At 35.7% G+C, this 27,429-nt stretch overlaps 1 protein-coding gene across 1 annotated transcript in view; it reads right to left on the reverse strand.

The window, feature by feature from the left end:
* Positions 1 to 27,429, reverse strand: part of LOC145683354 (hemolymph lipopolysaccharide-binding protein-like) — a 536,466-nt gene that overhangs the window by 499,615 nt on the left and 9,422 nt on the right. The gene's annotated exons all lie outside the window — the stretch shown is intronic.

Here is a 27,429-nt window from a genome sequence, read left to right on the forward strand (position 1 = left end):
AAATATATGAAATGAACGTAAATAATAATTGCTGAAGTCCCACAATTTTTTCTCATCTCGCGAATTTGTTGCTGTGGCTGCGTTTCTGAGGTATTAACTAACAAACTAACTAACTCTATGGCCTATGGAACCAGGAGTTTCAATGCCGCGTTCACAAAAGCTCTCCACTGACTTCTATCCTTAGCTAACTGCATCCAGTTTCTACTTTGTATTACAATCTCTGCGAGATCCATCTTAATATTGTCCTCCCATCTGCTCCTAGGCCTTTCTAATGGTCGTTTTCCGATTGGTCTTCCAGTCAAGACTTTGAAAGCATTTCTACTTTCTTCCATTCTAGCTACATGACCCGCCCACCTAAGCCTCCTAGACTTGACGAAACTAACAATGTTGGGTAAACCGTATAAATTATGTAGTTCCTCGTTATGAAGTTTCCGCCATTCCCCATTCCCGTTCTTCTTGGGTCCGCCCTCCAATGCGCTCTCTCACAACACCACTGTAGACGGTTTGATGGTGGGTAGTAGTAAGCGGCAACTTTCCAGAAGACGTCTACAGTGGACTCTACAATCAAGTAGACGATTCACAACAGATTTTGTACTGGCACCAGATGAAACTCTACCTCGAATTTCGGCTACAGACGTCCTCCGATCCGGCAGGGCATTTCTGCGAATACGCAGGTTCTTTCTTCATCCGATTGACCGGGAAGGCTTGGAGTATGGTCTTCTGGTAGTTGTGCCTTCCCGGGACCATTCATGCCAACAGCTGTGTACAGTGAAAACGTCTCGACCGATACCTGCTGCAATGGCACTAAATGAAAATCCACCCTCTTGCAACCCTGTTCAACCTGCGTTAACTGCCGATAAACAATTCGTTGTCGTCTTCGAGGCATTCTGTACACTCGTAGCACTTGTTACCGTATACTGTCACAACGAAACTACTGTTTCTCACCAGCGTGACACATGTCTAATGGCTACACCTATTCCGCATTCTCATCCGCAAGCAATTAATTGGAGTTGTGAACTTGTAACTGGTATCACTGGAGTCAGGGGAGTACGTAGGAGTTATCCTGGGGTCTGGATCCCCGAAATGCAGACTTTTCTGTAAGTGCAGTCTACTTTTAGGTGCAATTGTCGAAATTTTCATATAATTTAGCCTCAAATTGTATTTTGACCACTCTTGAAACGCTTTAGACCACTCCCGAAATAAATTACTGCATACGTCCCTGACTGGAATAAAACATGTAGGTAAATATCCTGTGTAAGTTCCGTTCTCATAGCATAACTCCTCCTTGGTGTTGGAATTTTCATTTCCGTCAGTGTCTGTTACAACTACATTTCGCTTGAATTAGGTAACTGCATTACCCTGTTCTTCGCTTCTGTATGTTACAAACCATTCCGGGCATAAAGAAACTATTTGCTCGGCAACGTTCATTATTGATTGATAACCAACATGGCTCTTTATTTGAAAACAGTTGACATTGATCCAATATGTCGGATTTCAAGATAGCGGTCGTGATTCAGAATTGCTACAAAATACAGCCTTGCCACTCTCATATCGTAAAACGCTTCCCCACATTCATGATTAGAATTGTTTTACCCATTCTTATAATGGCCTTTAACAGCTAAAATTTGGGTCAATATTTTTTTTCTATCCGAAAGGTGAAGTCGCGAGGTGTACTTGTGAGCTAGGATATTTCAAAATATTTTTTTTTAAATTGAACCTTTTATCCTGAAATAAACACTAGCCTGCAACGAAGTGTAGTTTCACTGGATGCAGAACACTTTAGGATTTGGGAAACGAAACATTAGCTTGAGAAAAATTATGTCAACACTAAAAAATGTTGAATTTTTTTTAATGTATACTTTTCTTAAACAATTTGTACTAAAATGTAAAACAAAAAACTGTCTGCATGATTAATGAAAATAATGGTACCCACTAATTAAAGGATTTATGAAGTGATCTGTTTATGAGAGAGCGCCCCATGCTTCTATTTTTAATCATGCATAAACAAAATATTTTTTTAATTTTTAGTACATTTTTTAAGAAAATTATATCTAATTGTTTATATATTTTATCTATTGTAAACTACTATATGTAGACACTGTAAGATACTTATTACAATGATCAATAACTACTAAAGTTGATGTATTCTGTTTTTGGCTGCTATGGAACAGTGTCTCAACAATATTTCGTATAGCAGGAAATAGCGAATCAGGATTCTCAACCTACAGACAAAGAGGAATGGGTTGGTTATTCCCGCGCTCGACTCCCTTTAGCTTTCAATATATCCAGCACCAACAACGGCTCTCTGGTACTTAATTTGATAGAACTGTACCTCATAGCGGATTGTTCAAGAAATTATCTACCAGGCCTTGACCCAATATTACTGATTGGTAGTCAGGCGCTATACCTCTTGAACTCCAACAACATCCTTTTGTGAAATCTAGTTATTAAATTGTCATTGTGACGTTTTTATCCATTAAAACATTTCAAGCACATAAATAAATACATGATTTTTGGTAATTTAAGCAAATAAACGTGCTCACTCTAGTCACCAAAACACATACTATAAAGAGGAATTGGGTTTATAAGTAAAAGAAGAAGAGTTGACACTTGATCAATTTAATTTTCTTTATGGTGAGTTATGGAATAATTCGGATTTAGCTATTGCTGAATGTCAGTTACTTACGTTGATAATTTTTATTTCAGTTTTCCTCAGTTAACAACTTATTGAGTTCACAATTACTGTATTCCTTCACCAATCTCATTCCATGGTTTCGTTTTAATTTCTCTGTTGCTTTAATCATCGCTATTTATTTTTCGCAAACACTCATATTTTTACTGCCAAGTTTGAACGTTTCCATAGCTAGCGCTTGAATGAACGTATGGCAAGATAGCCCCCCCACTTTAGAAAATTGAAACAATGTTTAGGTCATTCGTTTGTACTACGTTTGTACCGTTTGTACCGAAAATATTTTCGTTTGTACCATTTTCTTTATAGGGTTACTTGAGAGGTCGAATGGGGGGGCTATCTTGGCGCCAAGATAGCCCCCCCGTATCACAGCACAAAAAATTGGAATACACCATTCGAAAGTAAATCGTTTGTACCGTTTGTACCGAAAAAAGTTTTGTTTGTGTCCTGATAGTTTTCGAGAAACAGGGGATAACATTTAGGGGGGGCTATCTTGGCGCCAAGATAGCCCCCCCGTATCACAGCACAAAAAAATTGAAATACAGCATTCGAAAGTAAATCGTTTGTACCGTTTGTACCGAAAAAAGTTTTGTTTGTATCCTGATAGTTTTCGAGAAACAGGGGATGACATTTGGGGGGGCTATCTTGGCGCCAAGATAGCCCCCCGTATCACAGCACAAAAAATTGGAATACACCATTCGAAAGCAAATCGTTTGTACCGTTTGTACCGAAAAAAGTTTTTTTGTACCCTGATAGTTTTCGAGAAACAGGGGATGATATTTTGGGCGGGGGCTATCTTGGCGCCAAGATAGCCCCCCGTATCACAGCACAAAAATTTGGAATACACCATTCGAAAGCAAATCGTTTGTACCGTTTGTACCGAAAAAAGTTTTATTTGTACCCTGATAGTTTTCGAGAAACAGGGGATGACATTTGGGGGGGGCTATCTTGGCGCCAAGATAGCCCCCCCGTATCACAGCACAAAAAATTGGAATACACCATTCGAAAGCAAATCGTTTGTATCTAGCCCCCCCGCCCAAAATATCATCCCCTGTTTCTCGAAAACTATCATGGTACAAACAACACTTTGCTGTGATACGGGGGGGTTATCTTGGCGCCAAGATAGCCCCGCCCCAAAATATCATCCCCTGTTTCTCGAAAACTATCAGGGTACAAACAAAACTTTTTTCGGTACAAACGGTACAAAAGATTTGTTTTCGAATGGTGTATTTCAAATTTTTGTGCTGTGATACGGGGGGGGGCTATCTTGGCGCCAAGATAGCCCCCCCAAATGTCATCCCCCGTTTCTCGAAAACTATCAGGGTACAAACAAAACTTTTTTCGGTACAAACGGTACAAACGATTTGTTTGCGAATGGTGTATTTCAAATTTTTGTGCTGTGATACGGGGGGGCTATCTTCGCGCCAAGATAGCCCCCCAAATGTCATCGCCTGTTTCTCGAAAACTATCAGGGTACAAATAAAACTTTTTTCGGTACAAACGGTACAAACGATTTGTTTCGAATGGTGTATTCCAATTTTTTGTTCTGTGATACGGGGGACTATCTTGGCGCAAGATAGCCCTCGCCCCAAAATATCATCCCCTGTTTCTCGAAAACTATCAGGGTACAAACAAAACTTTTTTCGGTACAAACGGTACAAACGATTTGCTTTCGAATTGTGTATTTCAAATTTTTGTGCTGTGATACGGGAGGGCTATCTTGGCGCCAAGATAGCCCCCCCCAGTCGACCTCTCAAGTAACCCTATAAGGAAAATGGTACAAACGAAAATATTTTCGGTACAAACGGTACAAACGTAGTACAAACGAATGACCTAGTCGTTGTTTCAATTTTCTAAAGTGGGGGGGCTATCTTGCCATACGTCTTGAATGAACTGATGTTTGACTCCAGGCTACGTATATATTTTTCTCCTATTATCTCCTAATGGATTTCCCCTTCCAAAAATTCCGAGAAACAACACATATGAATTATCGTGATTTAACTTTTCTAAATTGGTTTAACTGAAACTAAGTAACCATTCAAATTATTTGAATAGCTTTCGTTACACTTGCATCAAACGATCCATAACAAAAACAAAAATGGTGATTGATGGAAGCATTCAAAGAAGATACAGACACTCACACATACATCCAGACAGTGGCGGCTAATGTTAGCGTTGCAGCGTTGCGCAACGACCAAAGTATTACAAGAAAAATATTATTATCAATAGTAGTAAAGAACAGAAAAAATACTTTTTAATACTCGCATATATATACTTTAAATAACATATTTTTTTTTACTTCTGTAACTGTCCGTTCCGTTAATCCGTTTTAAAAAGCGAAAAATAATCCGTCACAGAGTCTCTAATTTATATTGTGTTGCAGCGAGCATACAACGACCAGATTCCTTCAGCGCGGCAATTGGAGTGAATGTTAAGTCTCCTTTCCCCTATCTCAGAAGTTAAAGGGACTGGTCGTTACAGTGCTTCTGCAACACAGCACGGCTTCCAGTGAACGAGAAGGTTTTTCGCTCTAAATAAGATTTCTGAATTTTCTTTCACTAGCAATTAAAAATGGAATTTGTTTTTATGCATTCATATTTTTAAATTACGGGTCCATACTGAAGCAAATCAATATAATGACAATTTTTTTAAAAAAAAAAGTTATTGCAGAATTACAAAATAAGAAAGAAAATATCTAATAGAGGAGAAAACAAATGAAAGTAGACCCACATTTACAAGTTAATTCTTAGCTTATATTGATAACAAAGGCTTCTTCTACAGTAATGTGTGAATCAAATATTAATAAGTCAGTATGTAGAATCGCTCCCCCTCCCTCTATGGATAGTATTAGAGTATAAACATATTTCTTTTATAAAATAAGTATATTTTATACTCTTGATAATTTCCACATAAAACTGTGTGATGGGGAACACCACAATGAATTTGGGACTAGTTAGCAATGCTCAGGGACGTACCCACGAGGGGGCTCCACCGGGTCCGGACCTCCCAAAAATGTCGAAACTTGACTAACATTTGTAGACTTTCTTAACGAACTATACTTGTTTAACAGAGAAACGATTGATGTAGGCTAAACATTTTATTTTACGCCTCATCATGTACTCTTTCTTTTCTTATAGAAATAATCGTTCTATCATTTCGTTTCTAGAAATATAGGTGACAGTGAGTAAGTATTACTTATCGTCTTTTTGGGTGCAGAATAAAACAGGTTCCATATTATATAGACGTATTGGACCTCCTTCAAATACTTTGGACCCCTCCCAGTTAACATTCCTGAGTGTAGAACTCTCAGTGCTGTTTGTTTTGATGTTCTTTGATTTTTGACGTCTGTTACATGCTGATCCTTCATCTGGCGAGTTTCGAGGTTTCCTTTCCAGAACATACCACATTGGTAAGCGTTGTTTCGCCTCATGTGGAAATATATTGTGTTCATCGTGCATTGCGTAACAACCAAGATGGATTATTTAAAATGTATTTTTTTCTTTTACGCACATGTGTGTGTGTGTTGATGTATGAATATGTGACATTCGGAATTCATATACCAGTACCTCTTTTGTATCAGCTGTTTTGGCTTTTAATTATTAGGTTTAATTTTTTGTGTGTGCTTTAATTCTGTAAATAACCTACAAACTCTGAATGAATTGTATACCATGACTTCTGTAAATAACGTACAAAAAACATTGACCAGCTTACAACTGAGGAAAAATTTGCAATTAAGACTTAGACAAAACAAGCAAAGTTCAATTTAGGAGAGTGTTAGAAAAAAAATCCAGTTTAAATTTGTAGGATATCTTATGGCAGTAGTGTTGTATGCACCAGATAAATTTCCTCAATTTATTTTAAATTTCCCTGGATAAACTGTGAATAAAGTGTGTTCAATGTACATTTTTTATAACACTAATCTCTACTACGAACTCTCTTCAGTCAACGCTGAAGATGAATTCGGATCACTGTGGGGGACTGAGTTTGCAAGAATGTATCGTTCCCAATAATCTAGAAAAAAATATTCAGTGAAACTACAAAGCTTCTGAAATTAATATTAACTGTACCAATATTATGGCGTCAACAAAAAACGAAAAGTTTTTTTCCACATGAGAAAGAATTGACTCTTTCAAGGAATTGAATGTCCCAAGAAAGGTTATCGCCATTAGTTATGCTTTCCATCGAAAAAGACCTGACAACAAGAATACGAGAGTTCAACCAGCATCTATTAGAAAGATTTGCTCCAATCAAAGAGAGAATAATAAACTTACTAATTAATTAAGGTGATTAACCGAAAAAAATGTTCTGCATTTTTTACTTTTTAAAAACAGAATTTTATTTAATTTAACATGTCACATAGCATTTGCATCTAAAGTTATACTGATTAGTCAATGAGTCAACTGTATATCTTCTGTCTCTTATCGTTCGTACTGCAACACCCGAAACCACACTCCACCGGCCGCCACTGCATCCAGATAGAGAAAGAGAGAGAATGAGAGTGAGAGAGGATCTCTGCTACACAAGGCGAACAGTTTACTCTTGGAACTACAACTAGACAGAGTCCTTCGTGTTCAGTTCTATTACGTCATCGCAGAAAAGGCAAAAAAATCAGCAATGAAAACAACTCTGAACTCTATTAAAATGGCTATTACGTCTGTGAAAGTGTAATGGTCCACAAGAATACGTGAAATTTCGAATTTTCAATCATATACTTGGTATATTCGAAGAACCTTGGAACACTAGTCGTCTGCCAAAGTGACCCACGGATCATGAATCTCGATTACATTGATTAACATTGTTACTGGGACTACCAGATTTATTTATTTAATTCTCGAAATTTTATGAGAACACCAACTCTCTTGATCTTAAAATGAAAGCACAGATGGCTAAGATTAAATGAAGTGAAATTAAATCTTTAAGATTACGGCCCACGTAATGCTGGGACGGTGATGATGAGAGATGAATGAAATGGTGGAATTAAGAATGTGAGAGGAAACGAGAGAACCACGAAAAAATCCACGAGCGAGGTGTTTGTCCACAACAAAGTCCACACGGTGCGAGCTGGGATCGAAAGCACCGGAGGTAAACGCTCTACCACTGACTCACCGCGGCATGGCTAAGATTAATCTTTGGCAGTTTATATCATGAGTTAAAATTGATCCCTTCGAGAAACGTTTAAAATACCTTGAAGGTAAAATACCTTGTTAGACATTTCTACAAAAATGTTCAACAGAAGAGAGAGATTACCCGATTCACTGTAAAAGCGGTGTTCGTGTACTATCAGATATGCTCTATAAGATACATTTAAATGTGTGAATGTGTTTTCTTACATTCTCCTCCGTTTAATCTTCAATTTATTTTCAATTTTCAATTCATTCAGAACCACACATTTTCACACTTCACATTATATTTAAGGAGTCCAGTTGAACTACCTTAACACTAAAAAGTTTCGAAATTATCTGTATGAATTTCACTGTTCAACAAATGTTGATCGAAAGTATGTAAATTCTTCGAAATTGCGATTTTTACATGTATTTAAGCATAATATGAAAGGAAATGATAATAGAAGAATTTTCTTAGCTCAGGTTGTGGAAAACACGCCCTTGTACAACAGTAGCTCTATATATACAAACGTATTAATATTTATAGAACTTTTAAGCAAAATCCTTGTAAAAACCTACATTTCACTTTTCTTATCTATTTCACTGTGATGTGATAAGCTGGGGAGTTAAGAAGTACCCTAACCTATATCTTTCTCTACCGTTGTACTTCCTTTTTCAAAATTGCGCAAATACCAGTTTCACTGCGATACAGAAAATAAAGTAACCGTGGTCAAGTTACACATTAATAATTCCGTAATAAAAATCAATATTAACATCAAAACATGAAAAATATGTACAAATACCTTTTTGTGCAAGAACTACACTGCAATGTAGACAAAAGTTTCAAGTGATCCCTTGTATAGGATTATGTTTATTTTATATTGAGCGTCTTCGCTTGGCTTGCCTTTTGTAGGTTACATCTGGAGCATCCCTTGCAATAGTCCAACAGTAGTCGGCCAATATATTAGAACTGCACTTTCCCTCATATCTCTTCTCCATGGCTGCAATATCTTGATGGAAACGCTCACCATGTTCGTCACTTACTGCTCCACAATCTTTGGGAAGGAAGTCTAGATGTGAATGAAAAAAGTGGAGTTTCAGAGATATATTGCAACTAAGATTTTCGTAGCACAATAACAACTTTGCTACCAGTTGTTTGTAATTTGTTGCTCGGTGTCTTCCCAAGAACTGTAAACAAACACTCTTCAAGCTTTCTCCTCACCTTGGAGAATTTCGTCGAACTTGTGATCTTTGAATAGTTGCCTAATCTGTGCCCCTATGAATACACCCTATTTAACTTTGGCATTTACTTTAAGGTCACCACAAATCAGCCACTGAAAATCGAAATATTTAATGGCTTGACGTAAACGTTTCAAGTTTTCATAAGATTCCTTCATATGAACTGCATAACCTGCAGGAATTGAAGGAAGTTTACTTCCAATATGTAAAAGCACTGCCTTTAAACTCACCTTGGACGAATCTATAAAGAGCCTCCCCTCCGTAGGTTCGTAATTAATTTTAAGTGCCCTCATGAGACCATTTACATCTGTACATGCCACAAGTGTGTCTTCCATAGTAAGAAATGAAGTAAACATCTTCTCCCTATTCCGATACACTGAAATATTTACTTTTTCCTTCAATAAATTCCATTGTTTAAAGCGTGAGGCTAAAATTTCGGCTTTGCTTTTCGAGAGGTCCAAGTCTCTGATTAGATCACTTAGTTCCTCTAGAGTAAGTCTATGTGGTTCACATGGAGGTTCTTCTACAACAAACGTAGGGTCCTTCGAAGTACTTGATTCAGGAGCTTCAACTTCTTGATCATCATCAGAAAAAAGGTCGTATTCTTTTGGTGGGTCAGAAACAGGTAGTCCTTCTCCATGTGGAACAGGGCGCATTGCAGAAGGAATGTTAGGATAGATCAAGGTCCGCTTCTTCTTCGTCGAAATTCCCTTCTTGACGGAAGGAACCATACAAAAATAACAGTCTCTGATGTGGTCGCTTGGCTCCCTCCAAATCATGGGCACTGCAAAAGGCACTGCGCCCCTTCCCATTAATCCAATTTCTTAGCTTGCTGGCACAAGTGTTACACACAATGTGGAGTGCCCAAGATTTATCTTGGTCTCCAATTTTACAACCAAAGTAATATTGATAGGCTTTTTTTATTAGTGCTGTTAAAGTCTTCATTTGTGAGGAAAATGTCACTTCCCTACACACGTAGCAGAAGCTATCCGTAGTGTTTACACAATTTGGCGGCATTTTTGTTTATTGAAATCCTCAAAATGTCACTTGAAATAGTTCCGACAACTATTTAAAAATATACATTCGAAATACCAGTATTTTTGCGTACTTGTAGTTGTATTTTTATGTCTTGCACTACATAAACGTCACACCCAAAACGCTGTTTTTTAACAATAGCAGAACAGTACTGAGATAAGGAACACAATGAAACCAAGCGTTCATATATTTTCTCCAGTTTTGCCGGATCAGTGTAACATTTTACCCCAAACGAAGCGAATATATTTATTTTTAGAGCGTTATTATTAGACATGCCTATAAAACGAAAAGTAGAGCTAATATTCGAAAATAACTTTCAAATTCGTGATCAGCACCACAAAATCAATAAGAAATAGCTGATTTTGTTCAATTTACAGTTTTGTTGTTGAACAGTGTTACCTGTGTAAATAGTCCGAGACAATAATTGAGCCAATTAACATTAGTTCTATTCGGTGGATCTTATCATTCATCGAGAAAAACTGGCTTCTCCGGGAAATCACGCGAAATAATAAATGAATTGTTTTATGTTAAACGACAGTAGATAGGTTGCACTAGGCGGTGTGTTTTAAACTACTGCCCACGCACAAACTGTTTCGGTTTCAGTTCCGATTTCTGTTCCGGTTCCGACTCCGACTCCGGTTTCATGACCAGTGTTGTCCCGATTAAACCCAAAACAGAACAGCTGCAGCAGGCTATGAACATAGCAGAAAGGCTGTACCCTTCTACGACCCCCCCTTTTTAGTCTTTCATCTATTATAGAGATTATAAAAGAGATGCCTCGCTACAGCACCAACAGACTACGCAACACATCGTCCAAATCCCAGTTTTAAAAGGCTATGATCACGTGCAGAAGTGAAGAAATTACACCCAGTTTAGAAACGATGGCGTTTTCTCAACCCGGACTATGACCAATTGAAGTCCCCTAAATAACATAGTACATATTACAATGTCTACCCGTATTACTCGTTTTTGGTGTGAGCAAAGACTATGTCACACTTATTTAATGAAAATGATAATATTAAAATTCTGAGTATACACCTCACACACACACACGCATGGTTTAAGGAGTACTTGGTATAGCATGCGCATTTCCAATTTCGGTTCCAGTGCCATTTCTGGTTTCAATCTCACAAAGAAGCAGACTATGAATGTCTATGACATATTTCGCAATAGTATTAACATAGTAGAACGACCATGACATTGGTGGTGGCGTTTCTTTCCACCATTATAGAAAACTGACACTATATAACATCCAATGTCTACCAATATTATTCGTTCACTCCTTTTGGACGAAGAGACACTGGTACCTCCTATTTAACATAATGAAATAGAAATTTAAAATAACAAGACTACAATTCTGATTATTCACCTTACACACACATACAGTTGATAGCGATGCAAAATAATATTAAAGTTGCATTTCTGGTTCCAATTTAGTAGAAATTTCACGCATGCGCAGAAAAATTACAGTTACGACTCCGATTCCAGTGCAAGGTCAGTTTCCAAAATTGTTTAGCAGCAGGAGCATACTACGCAACCACTAAAACTGCTACAATGAACATATATTCGAACACCCGATCTAGAAAGTCTATGACAACATTCAGAAATGCACACATTACAACCAAATTAGAAGCGGTGGCATTTTGTAGACCACTTTTCCTAACCATTAGTAAAGACTACGATTATTGTTTCATTCCTTAAATAACATGGTACATATTACAATATCTACCATATTACTCGTTCACTCAGTGTGCTTGGTGGCCTACTTGTAAAATTATGTATTTGGAACTGCTACCAGCCTGTAAAAAATGCAAAAATCTGTAGACAGTCCTTCTGTTACGGTACAACACTACGCCTCTCGTTGTTAGAAACACACGGGAAACACTAATGCATTCAGCATACTCCCCGCACATTGCAGCTGTTCTATTCCTTGAAAACGACGCTTCGAGTATGTTCTTCGCCATGGAATACATGGCCTTAGTGAATGCTGTAACTTTTACGACCACTTTTTCTCAACGTTATTAAACACAATGATCCTAAATAACATTCAATGTCTACCCGTATTACGTTTTTGGTGTAAAGACTGTGCCAGACACCCTCTACATCAACGCAGGATCTAAAGGACTAAGGAGTTCGATTGTCCACGTTTACTAGCTGGTCGGTATCTTTTATCTCGCCACCTTCCCTGGCTCGTACTGGCTTCTACTTCTTACGTGCACCCGACTCCGTAAAATGCATCTTCTGTAACCTCGGGATTATATCATTTGAACCAGGATATATGGCACAGAAAGCACACACACGCTGGTCCCCATATTGTCCATTCCTCCGTAGATTTCCGGTTGGGGACGTGCCCTTGATCCCTCGATCTATCCCTCATAGAACAGGTCATGATGTTGGTGGAAGCATACATTTCGAACTGAGACCATATTCACGTTCAGAGCGGGACCCCCACCGACTAGTTCATTGTCTGGAAATGAGGAAGTACCGGTGAGAGGCCCTGTACTTCGTCAGTATGTTACCGAACAACCACGTTTAGATTCCATTAAGTCTTGGCCCGTGAGCCTTAAGCAAAGACCGGAAGCATTCTCCAGGTTTCTTTTATGCTGAAAAGTGCGACGCAGTCATCTGCTACTATTAAGGTCTGGGTCTCCATAAATGATCGAGCACACTCGTTATACTCCTAAGTGTGCTTAAGTTTCTCTTAAAAGGGGATCTTAGTTTATTGCTCAAATACTGAAGTCTTGTTCCACCGCACTAATTACCTCTGCAGAAAATGAATCATCTCATTCGCTGCCCCTTAACCCTTTCACAGAGGAAGTCGACTTTTGTCGACAGAAAGAAAATTTCCTTAACATGCGAATGTCGACTATAGTCGACGTGTTAAAATTTGTTTCTCCGTATCTTGGCTTTGTCGAGAGTAGTCGCCAAAGTTGTACCGTTCAATTTTTTGTGTTCTATTGTTTTCGATAAACAATAGAAATCACACAGAAAACCTTTGGCGACTACAATCGACAAAACCAAGATACAGACAAATTTTAACAGGTCGACTATAATCGACATTCGCAGGTTAGGGAAATTTTCTTTCAGTCGCCTTCCACAGCGAAAGGGTTAAAGATGAGGACATTCTTGTCGCGTGTCATGAAAGTATTTCTTCTATAAACGATCCCCCAGACAGTTTGAATGAATGCAACTTCAACCCTGTGTATAAAATTTGTTTCACTCAAGAAATACAGGTTATATTTCGTCCATGTAACCACTACATGTACTTCCTGTGCCTTAGCTATACAAAAGTGTATTGCTTGTCGTACTCCGATTGAATCTATCATGCGGTTCTACATTCCTTAATCCCTGAATTTTCTTTTTGCTTGCTTAATGCTTGCCTAGCCACAATTTATGTTATTTTTAATATTCATAAGTGTATATATTAAATATATTGAATGCACTGTTCATAGTATGTATATCGAATATCCAAAATTATATGTTATCACATTTTTTAGTTGAGAAATAAAATATATATTATTCAGACGAGATATTTCCAAGTACTGGCCTACTTATATTCCGCTCCTAGCTCCAATAAGTTGCATTAGCTTCCAATATGTTGCATATGTTATTATTGTTCTTTTATTATCGATCTAGAATAAGATAAGAACTAGGGTTCAGTGTTATGAGACTCCCTGTATACATATATTACAATATCAATATATATTTAGTATATTACTTGGGTGGATAGTTATTGTAATTCTTTACTTACTAAGTGTATTATCTACATAAATATTACATTGTATTAGTTCATCAGAAAAGTTTATTCTGGTTTGTTAGTTCTTATTCTATTTCCTACATTCATAATATATTCATGCACACTCAAATGATGTTTTATGATATTATTATCATATATGTTCAATATACCAATATATTAGCTTCCATGTTCTTTTATATTTTATCCTACGATAAGTCGAGACACATTCTCCAGATATTGTTTATTTATTTCCCTTTAAATTATTTCGTTTTATTATTTTATTTTATTTTCTACGGGGTGCGGCAGGCGTAGACGCACTTCAGTGACTGATTTATAACAAAAATGATAATAATTACGAACACAGGCAATCCCTGTGACATATCAATTATTATTGTCATAATAATTCTGACACATACTACCTGATGGATAATATTACACTAAGAGCGCATCTAGTTACTAATAGAAACACATTAAAATTTAGGAATATAAAGATAAAAGTAACTAATAAAAGCATATTAAATAACTGCTCATATATTAAATAACTCCATATACTAGACTATACATAACTAATATAGGTACAAATAAACGATTGGTGGGTCGGCGGATTACGTTCCGACGATCCCTTAAATAACAACCAAAGAACGTAACAGTTTTGGTGAAGGCCCGGGTACATTCTGACGATCCCTCAAACAACAACCAAACAACGTAACACGCCATATTAGATTTTCGAATATATTTGGCTTTCTGATAATGGCACTCATTTTTTTTGGGTGTATCGTTAGCACCTGAGACATATTGTTTTAGCGGTTATCGTTAGCACCTAGATTGTTTTTTTTTTTTTTTTTTTTGATGAAACTGCCATGTTTGGATTTTCGACAAAAATTTTCCCACTGATAATGCCTATACTAGAAAGTATATGCGTTATCGTTAGCAAGTTGATTGTTTCCTTTGATGATGCCGCCACATTAGATTTTCGAATATATTTGGCCTTCTGATAATGTCAGTAATTTCCTTTATGCCTTATCGTTAGCACGTTCTGAAGAATGGCGGAGCACAACGTGCAGTCACCTCCTTGTTTGAGCTGTGGGTTATTTTAAGACATTTTATGGTTACAATAAGAAAAAACTTCATATATTGCCGATTCCTGTATAGCACATAAAGTTGAAGAGAGAAATATGCTTTTCCGAACCGTATTGAAAGATAAAACAGACTGTTTACACACTGTGCAATGCGTGTTGCCTTTGTGGAATTTTCCAAAAGATTAGGCCGATTGCGACACTTTAAGACATTGTCCGAAACATGTAAAAAAGATCAGCGAACTACTGTTAGGGGTGGGCAACTTTTCCGGTGCGAGCTGTTATCGATTTGGAAAAAGTTTTTTTCGATCCACCCTACTGCTCAGGGACATCATGACACATTTTGGGAGAAATACAATGCGTCCGAGTTTGGCCCAAACTTGAGAAGTGTACACATATTTCAGTTATGTTTGAATAATGTGCTTATAGAGATTAATAACAATCTAAAAATATAAATTTTTGACAACTTCCTTTGGTAGAAAAATATAATGTTAATTTAAAATATTAATAATTTGAAATAATTTGAATATTTGCTCATAGTCTTGCATTTTAATTTTGGTAATCAGAACTGGTAATATCTATGATACTTCTAAATTTTGTACAATCTGTAGCCATTGAGGAATTTTAGTACAGATGAGCGTTGAGTTTGATTTTTATTTTAACGTCCAGTTCAGCAGCAAGGCTATATGAGACGTAGACCTACTGAGAAAGGTGGAATCCGAACCACATGAGATCCAGCCCGAAATTGGTACAGATCTGTACCATGGCGTAGAACTTCAGAATTTCCTTTAAAAATCTGTTATAAAGCTTTCCACGCCGTTCTTCTTCATTCATTCAAGCGGGGAAGCATCAAAGAATAAGTTTCATGGCATGAAATAGCGTTCGATGTCTGGCGCCACTGACGTCACAAACATGGAGGAAGGAAAAAAGGTAAATTCTACAAGTTTTCTTAAACTCTTGACACATCTCTATTAGTGCTAGTATCATAGTCCGTACCTCTTTGTCCTTTTAATGAAGGAATTTCCAACTATATGGGTCGAATTTACCTATTATATACCAGAAGCGGAAATATAAAGCCTTAAATAAAAAATGGCATTTCATCAGGACATTTTTCCTATTTCGGAAATTCCTCCCTGAAGTACAAGATAGGGACTTTTGAGTACAACTGTTGAAAACCTTTTTTTATCCGAACAAAACGAGGAACGGACAATGACACTAGGGTATATAGATTTTTTTTTAAAAAAATATGAATTTTCTCCTATTACGCATTTTTAGTCAATAATTTTAGTAAATTAGCTACATTGTCATTCCTATTTGTCGTAGGACCATTTCTCGCCTTTCTCCCTACCTTATTTTGTTCGAAATGATGCAATGTTTCCAACAACTGTTTCCTTGTCATATATCTGAAGAGATAAATTTCCGAAAGATAGAATTTTTGAAAATTTGCTACTTCTTCATACATTTAAGGCGGGAATTCCTCTTCTCAGGTACGTGATACGGACATGCAAGTAAATTGATTGACAACTCTGATTCATTATGAACAACAGTAGGTGCAAACGTTAATCCTATAATTGACAATGCTCGTACCAGATCTGATTTACTAAGTTTAGCTCCCCATTTTTGGGTAGTAATTACTAATGTATTGTTATTTAATAAATTCTGGTAGGAAGACTGTACGTTCTAAAATCATGATTAGTACTTTTTTTTGCAATGAAGCAACATTTCAAGTGTGCCGCTCACTTGGCGCTAACATGTACCTGGTTGACCAAATTCTCGAAAAAGTTATTTCTTTCTGACAAAAATATCTGTATTTCCCTATTCGAGCAGACTTTTTCCATTCCAGTACATAATAGTGAAATGTCAGTATGAAAGCTGGAAACATTGCTTTATTTCGATCACAATCAGGTACGAATCATCACCTTACGATAAATAATTTCGACGCAATAGCTGTTTGACCACAATTTCCCTCAAAAGAAAGTCGAAGTCTCGAAATGTTTAACTGTATGCACAGTAAAAAATAATAGTCTAAGAGCTAAGGGAGTTTTCTTTACCTTTCTTACCCAAAAGCGCCATAGTGTTTTTCTGAAATAGTACAACCTACACAATCAAAATAATGAAGTCTTACTAAAAATCAGTGATGGGGGCATGAAATATGACGTCATCAATATGACCACTATCACAATTCTTAGCAGAGTCTTTAAATGATGATAACTTTCCAACCAATGAAGCTAGGGACATCGATCTTTTGCCAAATTAATGATAATGTATGTGCTAAGTATATCAATGCATTGCTGTTGATATATAGTGCTGCCATTTTAAAATATTGCGCATAATAAGTTATAATTTAATTACTTTTGTTCACTGTTTTTATTTCATGGCAAATATCTATGAAACTGGTAGAAATACGGGAAAACGGCTTGAAATGAATTAGATGAAGCAGAATTTGACATTTCCAATGGTATCAATATCATTATTGTATTTCAAAAGTGACATAGTAAAGTTCTTGACCTTCAATAATATAAAACGCAAACTGCTGTATTTGGTTCTATTTCAGAAATAATTGTAAATACATAATAGTGTTTGTTTTTTCTTTAAAGAAAATTATCACCACAACTGTGTAAACTGTCTTAAAAAATTGAGGATATTGGGGTTTATAATAATTTTAAGCATTTTTATTACCACAAGAATACGGAAAGAATGACAAGAAAAACTGCCACTCGAGCCGTTGGTGTGGCTTGGGACGATTATGATGTGAATTTGGAAACTGTTTCAAGTGAAGGCACATTAAATGATACTTTTGACATTGGTTTTCAGAATAAAGAAGCTGTTGCAGGAAGGGAGAGATTCCTCATACGCTGCAAGTCAAGAACATTTCAACTGCAATCTAAAGTCTTAGAACCATATCCAAAGAAACCCAAGTTTGTAAACACTCCTTGCCCTTCTACAGTAAAGTGTAATGATTAGTAGTGATTGGTAAAAAAAAAAGTCTGAAAAGTGGTTTTGTTTGGACGATTTCAGCTATGTAGTGTAAAAACACACCAATAAGGATAGGTTGGAACTCAAAAACAACTGTGGATTTGTTACCAGTTCAAAAATTGAATACACGGGAAACATTAGCTTAGAGATTTTGTTTTTGAAACACTAAAATATTGCAGCAACTTCCTTCTGAATACAGGCAATCACTTGAGCTTGTTCAATATGATCTAGCAATAGCAAAACTGTTTTTTGTATTACAAAAGAGAATAGTCCTCGTTTCGATGACATCTTCATTTTTTTTTTGTTTCATATTGAATTAGCGTACTTTGGTGTATTCTGCTATTTCCGTGATGGATCAGGAATATAATATATTTTGATTGAGAGTAGAGTTCTGGCCTATCGCCCACTGTAAAGGTGCATGAAGGGAAATCATTACAATCGATGAAAAAGCCTTTAAATACTACTATCTCCTGCCTTGCAACGAAGTCACTTCAGCAAGTTCTTACAAACAAGCGATGAAAGCATGCTTTTGAATTTAGAAGATATTAAAAACAAGTAATAATTTGTAACCAAATTTTGACAGAGTATCCCTTATAAACAATTTAAGTGATCTCGATGTAACACAATTGCATGATTAATACAAAGCTTTCATAGACAAGACAAGAAAAAATGTGCCCCATTTTCTTTACGTGTAATAGGCCAAATTACGCTCCTTGGATGAAAGTATACCTACTGAATCTTCTTAATATGGAAGAGATATTCCCAGGCGTCAGAAAAGCTCTATCTGAAGGAGGACTATCCATCAAACTATCCGTTTAGCGGAGGACTATTCGCTACATGTTATTTTTCTATGATAAGGATCCTAAAAGTGTCGTGAAGCAGTTAACAAGAAACATATTTGTGACCCAGCGTAGCGTAGTTGCTAGCGCTCTCACCTTCCCCTTGAGTGGTCACGGTTTCGATTCCCGGTGAGGTCACTCGCTGGAGGAAGTGTAAAAGCTGCTTCAGACCAGCCACCCTGAATGATGTTTTCTTGGGATTTTCTCATTCACACAAGGCAATTGCGGGGTGGTACCTAACTTATAAGTCCGAGGCCGCTTTCTTACTTCCCCACTTCTCTGTTCCTTAACTTTTCCCGGATTGTGTGCTAGCCAAGGGACCGTCATCCCTCAATCGTTGAGTGCTAAATGGCCTTAGATCACGAAACCCCAGAAATCTAAATCCTAAATCCTAAAGAAACATAGTTAAAAACTGTGTGAACATTTTAGCCCAAACACAAATATAACTCAAAGTTGGAAACCGTGAAATGCTTGCGAGATCTTTTTTACATGTTACTTTATCTTGCAGCAGGCGAGAAAAGAGACAATGAAAAAGTGTTCGAGTATCAATTTAACCCAGTTCCCCTATCTTTGGGTCAAATAGAAGGTTATACTAACAAAACTGACAATTCCAAACTAATGAATGAAATAGAAAAATATCAGCAAATCAATTAACGAAAATCCCCACCAAGTGCATACTGTCATTTATATAATGCAATGTTCGTCATTCATTGTTTGAAATTTCCTAACAGTTGCGGTGAACTCGGAAAGTACTAGAAACAATTTGCCATACATGCGCAAATGAGGTTAATTTAATTTTTGATGTTAACAAGACGCCAAGCATAAAGGAACCTGAACATAACCATCGATATGAAACAGTGCTCTGTAGAGACAAAGTTGTGATAGGACCAGAACAGAAGACTGCAAAGATATCACATGAAACCTTGAAAAGCAGTTCATTTAAGATATGTCTCCTTGAATTCATTTCTAGTGCATTGTAGTGCAAAAGTAGGAGTATTGTATGTAAGCACTAACAGCACATACTAACAGTACAGCAAGCAAGATAATGTTATGAATTGCTAACAAGTTCCTAAACTGAAATTTAAGCGCGAAGAAACAGATACACACATAGTTTGGAACATTCAATACATAATCCAGAACCCAAACAGCAGTAAAGTCGTTCCAGCTAATGACAGGGATAGAATTGTTTTGCTAGTTTATCATCAAAGCACTTCCAGAATTACAAAGTTTGGGTGGATACCGGTACAGAATCAGCCTCCAATAATACTAGACGTTTAAACCACGTTACTAATATTGCAGAAGAACTAGGTGATGATTTTGCTCTAGCATTAGCCGGATTCCGCGCACTCACTGTATCAAACTTTACAGCAGAATTCGGTAGGCAAGGAAGGTTAAGTCGTTCAAGATAATGTTGAACACTTTAATATACAATATTTGTTCGCATGTTTGGGAGATACAGTACATTTCGAAAATAGCCTGTTTCCTAACGCCACGTGATATGTGTGTTCCCTATGCGGACATACTCTTGGCACATCAGTAATACAAGCAAGGTACAAGTTTTCAAAATCAAATCCTCCTAAACAGGCACACCTACCTTTGAAGAGGATACAAAGTATAGATCCCAATCTTGTTCCTGCACTTAGAGCTGCTTTCTGTGAATAGTTAAAAAGAAGTAATGTTGTTGCATTAATATGGATGAAATCTAGTCAACAAAATCCTCACAAAAATATTGACCCTTTAAAAACGAATTGTATTTGCTTAATGGGAAGTACAAAAATTATTGGTTTGAAGGACCTGCCCAGAAAAGCTAGAAATTAAAAATGATGAACAGTCACAAAATGAAGAGGATTAATATAATGACCATAGTGTTGAAAGCGATAACTGAAATAAAGAGAAGACTGTTTTTCTTCTTCATCTCCATCGCGATTATTATCGAGAGCATATATTAATAAATATTAACAGTCCATTGTGAAAACTTACGTATTTAAATACATATTATTATTACACTAATAATTGATATTTTATTTATTATTATTATTAGTAGTAGTATCAGCATTATTGATCAACTATTAATATATAGATTTAAAATGCGTAGATGAGTTGAGTTCAATTTTAATATCCGTTCAGCAGAAAGGTTACATGAGACGGATACCTACTCATTAACGTGGAATCCGAATCACATTAGCTGCCGCTCGGAATCAAACCCGCGTCTTCCGCACCAAAGGCGCGTACGCTAAACGCTTAGCCACGAACAAGCTCAAAAGGTGTAGATGTTTCTCGAGTAATTCATTTCACTGAATTATCATAACTTAGTATTTACAAATATTTCTTAAATGGAACCAAATACAGTGGTAGGCTGTGTATATTACTGAATGTAGGGAACTACAGTATGACTAACGTAAACTGAATATCTCAGTCACTTTTTAAGATATAATAAAAATTTTGGTAGCTTTGTAAAGGTGAAATTCTGCGTCATCTCGTGTATTTCGAGTTGTTTTCCCCTATCTTTACCAGTTTCATAGATATTTGCCATGAAAGAAATACAGTGAAACAAAAGAAATTAAATAAAAGCAGATTATGCTCCATATTTAAAAATGACAGCAATATATGTCAACAGCAATAACCTTTATTACTTAGCACATCTATTACGATTAATTTGGGACAAGAGCAAAGTTTCTAGGTTCATTCATTGGAAAGTTGCTCTCATTTAAAGACTACGCTGTGAATTGTGACAGTGGTGTCATATTCATGACATCATATTTCATGCCTTCACCACAGATTTTTAGTAAGACTCCCATATTTTGTTTGTTTAGGTGATAGGCTTTCGGAAAAACTATATGGTGCTATTGGGTTTTCTAGGGTAAATAAACGGGTCCTAACTCTTAAACTATATATTAAATTTCAGAAACCGTTTCTTATTTAGGAAATGGAACAATATTTTCTTACAAATGAGATTTAGCAGTTCTCATTCATTAAAAAAGCAACAGTGTGGTGTCTCGTTCTGCTTTACCTCGTCGTATAACCTCCTCGTCTAGTCTTCATTTCTCAAGTGTGACAATTTTAAACTTATTTGTAAGAAACAAATCTTAGTGCACGAATAAGAAACCCTTTCTCGAATTTAAGAATTTTTTAACAATGTCGTATATATTTCTAAATAACCTATGAAACTGTGACACGTGGTTCTACATACGGAGATGAAATTTGAATCTTACATGCGCTCACAAAAGACATGCATTCTTATGTGATATCCGTAATGGAATTCTTCTTCGTGTGTATTATTCAATGCTTCCCTTATTCTATCCACCCTTTAGCTCAGTGAAGGTAACACACTGTATATATCTGAAATAATGAACAATTTTCAAATGTTTTCACAAGCCTCAAATACAGTGTAAGTCTTATATATATACATATATATATATATATATATATATATATATATATATATATATATATATATATATATATGCGTATAAAATATTGAATTAGGTTAGAATTTAGTTTCGTTTATTAACGAGGCTACGTGAGGCATGGTCATGAGTTTAATATGAGATCTGGATCATATGAGCAACCTTAAGTGAATAGAACACAGTCCACTCGCCAAATAGGTATAAGGAGCTCGTAAATGAGAATATAAGATCACAACATGAGAATATGAGATATATTGTTCTTATGCTGAGGAGAACACTTATCCCCTTTACTGTATTCCCAACCGTAGTTTACGTATTTTTCACCTTACCGTAAATTATACTTTAGCATTCGATATACCTTCAGAATTAAGAAAAAAGACACGATTTATCACCAGCTTCCAGCAATGCTATGAGCTGACACCCTACCTTCATCTTATAACAAATCAGTATCGAGCTTTCTTTTTCGAGACGTGTCTTCATTAGATGCAAATAACAAAAAAAGTGACAGAGGATATGAAAAATGTTATATTTTCCATTGTATTCCTCTTCAAGAGTAAGTATCAATCATATCGAAATTATACTGAGAGCTGTGAAAAGAAAGAAATTAAACAACATTACCAAAATTATAAGCGAAGAAAAGAAAAACAGTTGTACAAAACAATTGTGTACATGGGAGAGTTAACAGTTTTCTATTGTTGTTATTTACATTATAAGGATTATTTACAATGTGTATACATAAAATTTTAAGCTCTGAAAAGATCTTAAAGATTTTATATGCACTTAATAAGGAACCGTAGGCTGGTTTCCCTTGTAAATTGAAACCACTATATTCCACTGTAGTACTAGATTTATAATGTAGAGTACGCAGAATAGTATTTCTTATTTAGAGGGATGATTAATAGTTAGTGTATTATCACCGGAAAATTTGAATTTTCTTTTGATAAGCAAAATAAGGGTTGAGTTGATTTTAGTTTAGCGTCCCTATAGGAGACGTGGACCTACTGATTAACGTGGAATCCGAACCACATGAGCTCCCGCCTGGAATCGAACCCGGGTCTCTCACGCCAAAGGCGCGTACACTAACCGCTTCGCCACGGAGGAGCTCAAGCAAAATAAGGAACCAGGCTGTCAATATAGGATAGAAAGGAATAATATATTATTCAAATTGAACCTCAGATTTCTGCTAATAGGTATTCTGTAATTGTTTGTTACAATAAGATTCTGAGCATCTTTTACGTTATAAATTCTTAGGTGCTATGTAGGAGAATATATATCACCAAAATTTCCAAATTGAGTTGTCAATTGGATATTATTTTTGGTCTTCTCTTCGATCGTACAAATATAGTGTTTCAACCAGAATAATACTTGTCCCTATACCACCAAAATATAATTTCCAGCAGGAGTTTACACTTCTGTCAGTGGCTTTCAATCCTAGAGATAGGTGTCCAACACATCAATAACAAAGTAGATGAGATATCACTTGAGGAGTAGCATAGGTTTCTTTTATCGTTCTTCAGTACCTGGAATCAGCATATCTTACATTTGTAAGTAGGTTATTTATTTCCTGTTATGATTGTCATGCCCAAAATAAAAACAACTTTGTACTATAAGACACTACAATTTTTAACTGCAATATACCCTGTCCAGAGGCGAACGTTTCTGGAGTGTGGAAAAAAACTAAGAAAGTTACCTATAATCTGAATCAAAGAGGAGTAATAACAAAAATATGAAGCTCTACAAAAACTGACTGATAATTTGCTTCTTAAAATCGATCTATGAATTTAAAAATATGGATATCATTTACCAAAATGCACGAAACAATCGTCGCAAACGAAAAGGAACGAATTCAAAACTCAAAGTTGAAGAAAATGTGGTTAAGAAAAACCACTAAAATTTCAGGTCTCTGTGTGAAATGAAAACCTCGTAAATGGAACAAACGTAGTTGATCTTCTTGAAATATTTTTAGAACTTTTACAGCAGCTTTCGCACGATATTTATTATCAGTAGCGAAGAAAAAAGGCATGGAATTACATTTGAGAAATGCACACCAAGACGACTGAAACTGTTGGCCTCTTAAATGGATATTCTGCTTAATTCCCTGGAAATAAACAAAGTGGCCAAAGAAGATAAAAACAATTGTGAGCAATTCGAGAATGATATTGTATTTCATGTGTAAACAATTTTTATAGTAATTTCAACGAGTTTACTACCAAGATTTTTACAACACCGGAGTTCTCTAAAATACATGTATTTACAACATGTATTTTCATTAAATACATTAAAATACATGTATTTTAATATGTACAACTATAATGAATTTACAATAAATTCAAACTATGTTTGTACTACCTTCGTTCTCTTCTCACTCAGCAGCTGGCATAATCGACCGACTATAGCAGTAAATATATATATACCGCAGTACCGAGAATATAGCAGTAAATATTCTTTATTGCCAAAAGCTAAGGTAGACTTGTATCATTTTTAAACTTTGCTCCTAACTTTTCTTTATGGAAGTTAATTTTACATTGAATTCTTTTTTAATTCGATATTCCTAAATTTAAACTTGTTTGAAAAAAATGCTCATAGAAAAAACTTGATTTTCTTGAAAATAACACTTATCAGAAACAAGCATTGTGATTAGCATTCAACATAACGCATGTACAAATCTATAATAAACCAAACACCTATAAAAAATCTAGTTACTATTTAATAAATATCTACTGTTTTTCCAACTGTGTTTTATTCTTAATTCTGTATTATAGTTGGCATCAATTATCTGTAAAAAATGGGACTATATTGTAATTGGTAACGCATTTCTTAAAGCAGCATGGTTAAAAAGAAATCACGTAGACTCCTGATGTGAGAATAGGCGACATGATACTAGAGCAGGTGTTCATACTAGTTCAAAGGACTAAATAAAACTGTTGTCTATCAGGTCATGAAATGAGAATAGTTCCTTCCTGTTCTATTTAATATATCTTCAGCACTTTGTAGCACATTTTTGACCGTATCTTTTAGCAGAGATAAATGCATGATCTATGTAATTTCTGTTCTTCCTAATCTTATCTTAAACGAATGTTTACACTTAAGTGAAATATGAGAGCAATTATTTGCCTCACACTTGCCTATGTTTTCAGGTTTCCTTCTTCTTCACGTATCATGTCATGCAACTTTAATTGCACTTTAATTTGGAGGGATAGAACTTTTACTTTTACTTTTGGTCACAAACTCTGGATCGATTTTCACTTTTCGCAATAATATACAAATGGTTGTCTGTGATTACCTGGGAACATGGACTCTCCTAAAATCGTTGTATTTGATTTGAAGTAAGAGGATGTACGAATATATCAACCGTGAGTTAGTGAACAGCATTTGCAGCTTCAGTAATTAATACAATAAAACTAATTACTTTTCCCCGTTGTTTTAGTGCCTAGTGCCTAGCGCCTTTGATTTTCGTTGTCCTGGGTTCGGTTCCTGGTAAGGACAAATACATATTAGTGTCAGCCAGTTTACTATCTTAAAGAACAAGAGACGATAAAGTAACAAAAAGATGAGTCCAAACATCATCCATCTATTTTTGTGTGTAACACTTAGACCAAATTACTCTTCTAGAATACACTCAATGTTTGATCAAAGCGATGTCAGAATCTGCTCAAATAAGTCTATTACTTCTATTAGTGTTGGAGAGTTTTTTCCTGATGATGAAAGAGTACATGTTTCAGTGTTTAGACCGCACACAACTGAACTGACTTTTTATATACAGCTCTTTATTAAGCTAATTTATATAATTATGTTACTCTTGTTCCTAATATTTTAACATTTTACGTGGAAATGGTGATTGAGTTACATTAACTTCAAAGTAAGTTTAAAAAAAGAAAATGGAGTTTATTTTATTTTTTCAGTTGAATACAGTTTCTACCTCAGAGTTCGAACACGTTCTAACGGGTATAGGTAATGACGTCGAACCTGAAGGGAAACAGGGGCCCGGGTCTCCAAGTTTCCTTGGACTTCTCTCTTTCTCAGTATATTTGTTTGGATATATCACAATTTAATATATACACATTAACTGGATCTTCGAAGTTTAGAAATACCGGCTAAACTAGGGAAGGGTTACATTTTAAAATATGCTACTCGTTTTTCAGTTCGCGTTCGCCACTAGAATGATCAGGTTCTCTCACAAATTCTCAGGTTGATGAATCTTTGAACTATTATTGTAGCAAATTATTGCAATTTATTTAGATAGAAAGAAAATTCTTCGTATTAGTATTTTAGCATTTTCTTCAATTTGCGTGTGCTTAAGTTGTTAGCACTTACAGTCCCTCGTTTCTAAAGCAATAACACAAGTAAAAGTATATAATATTCTAAAGGGGTAGAGATGTTTTAATAAGAAAATATTACAGAAAATATGAAACACTTTAAGGCTAATTAAAGAACACTATTGTTACATCTAACGTACTTTCTCATATAGAACAATTTACTCATATGTATAACTTCTTTTCGTTAAACTGTTAGATGAATTTTAATTTTACACATAAATTAGAATTATGCATAAGCAATGAATCACTATATATAGAGAAGAAACGTCAGTGAAGTTGTAGTTAGTCAGTGAACAACGTGTGAATATACTGTAGCAAACTAATGGTGAACCATGTTTAATAATTTAATTTCACAGACGCTGAAATGATAGATGACAATCAAAAGGAACTAAAAGCCACTGCAATTGTCTGGAAAATAAATGAGTATCATATTTCCGTGAACTCTATATATTTCCATCTATGAAGATTAGGCAGAACAGGAGATACTGTTCTAGCTAATGATCAGGTAAAATAAAAATACGCTCTAAACTGCTAGAGAGACATCACGCAGAACAGTAATTGGGCAAATTACAAAGAGACTGGCAAGGAGTATACGGAATGTAAATTTACTCTCTTCTCTAAGACGAGTAGTGATTCATTCGAACTTAGGAGTACGTTAATTATAATAAAATATTTTTGAATAAGGCTGTTGATATTAATATGTAATAATTAGAAGAGGTCTTTTCTTCTCATCCTCCTTACAGGCTTACTTAGGTCTCGCAAGCTGAACAGTTTCGAACGTTCTATTGCCAAACAATATGAATGAGGATGAAATAAAGAATATCAAAACCTTTGTAGGCTATAACAAAACGTCCACATGAATTCATTAGGGACCTTCAACACGAAAGTTTAAAAATGTAATAAGTTATTACAAAAGCACTCTAACACTAAATAAATCATATAGGGAATAAGATAATTAATTTTAACTTGCAGTGCAGAAGAGAGAAATAGGAAAGAAAATGTTATCATTCTACT

Source organism: Thermobia domestica, chromosome 4, assembly GCF_964235325.1.
Source record: "Thermobia domestica chromosome 4, izTheDome1.hap1.1, whole genome shotgun sequence".
NCBI classification, from domain to species: Eukaryota; Metazoa; Arthropoda; class Insecta; order Zygentoma; family Lepismatidae; genus Thermobia; species Thermobia domestica.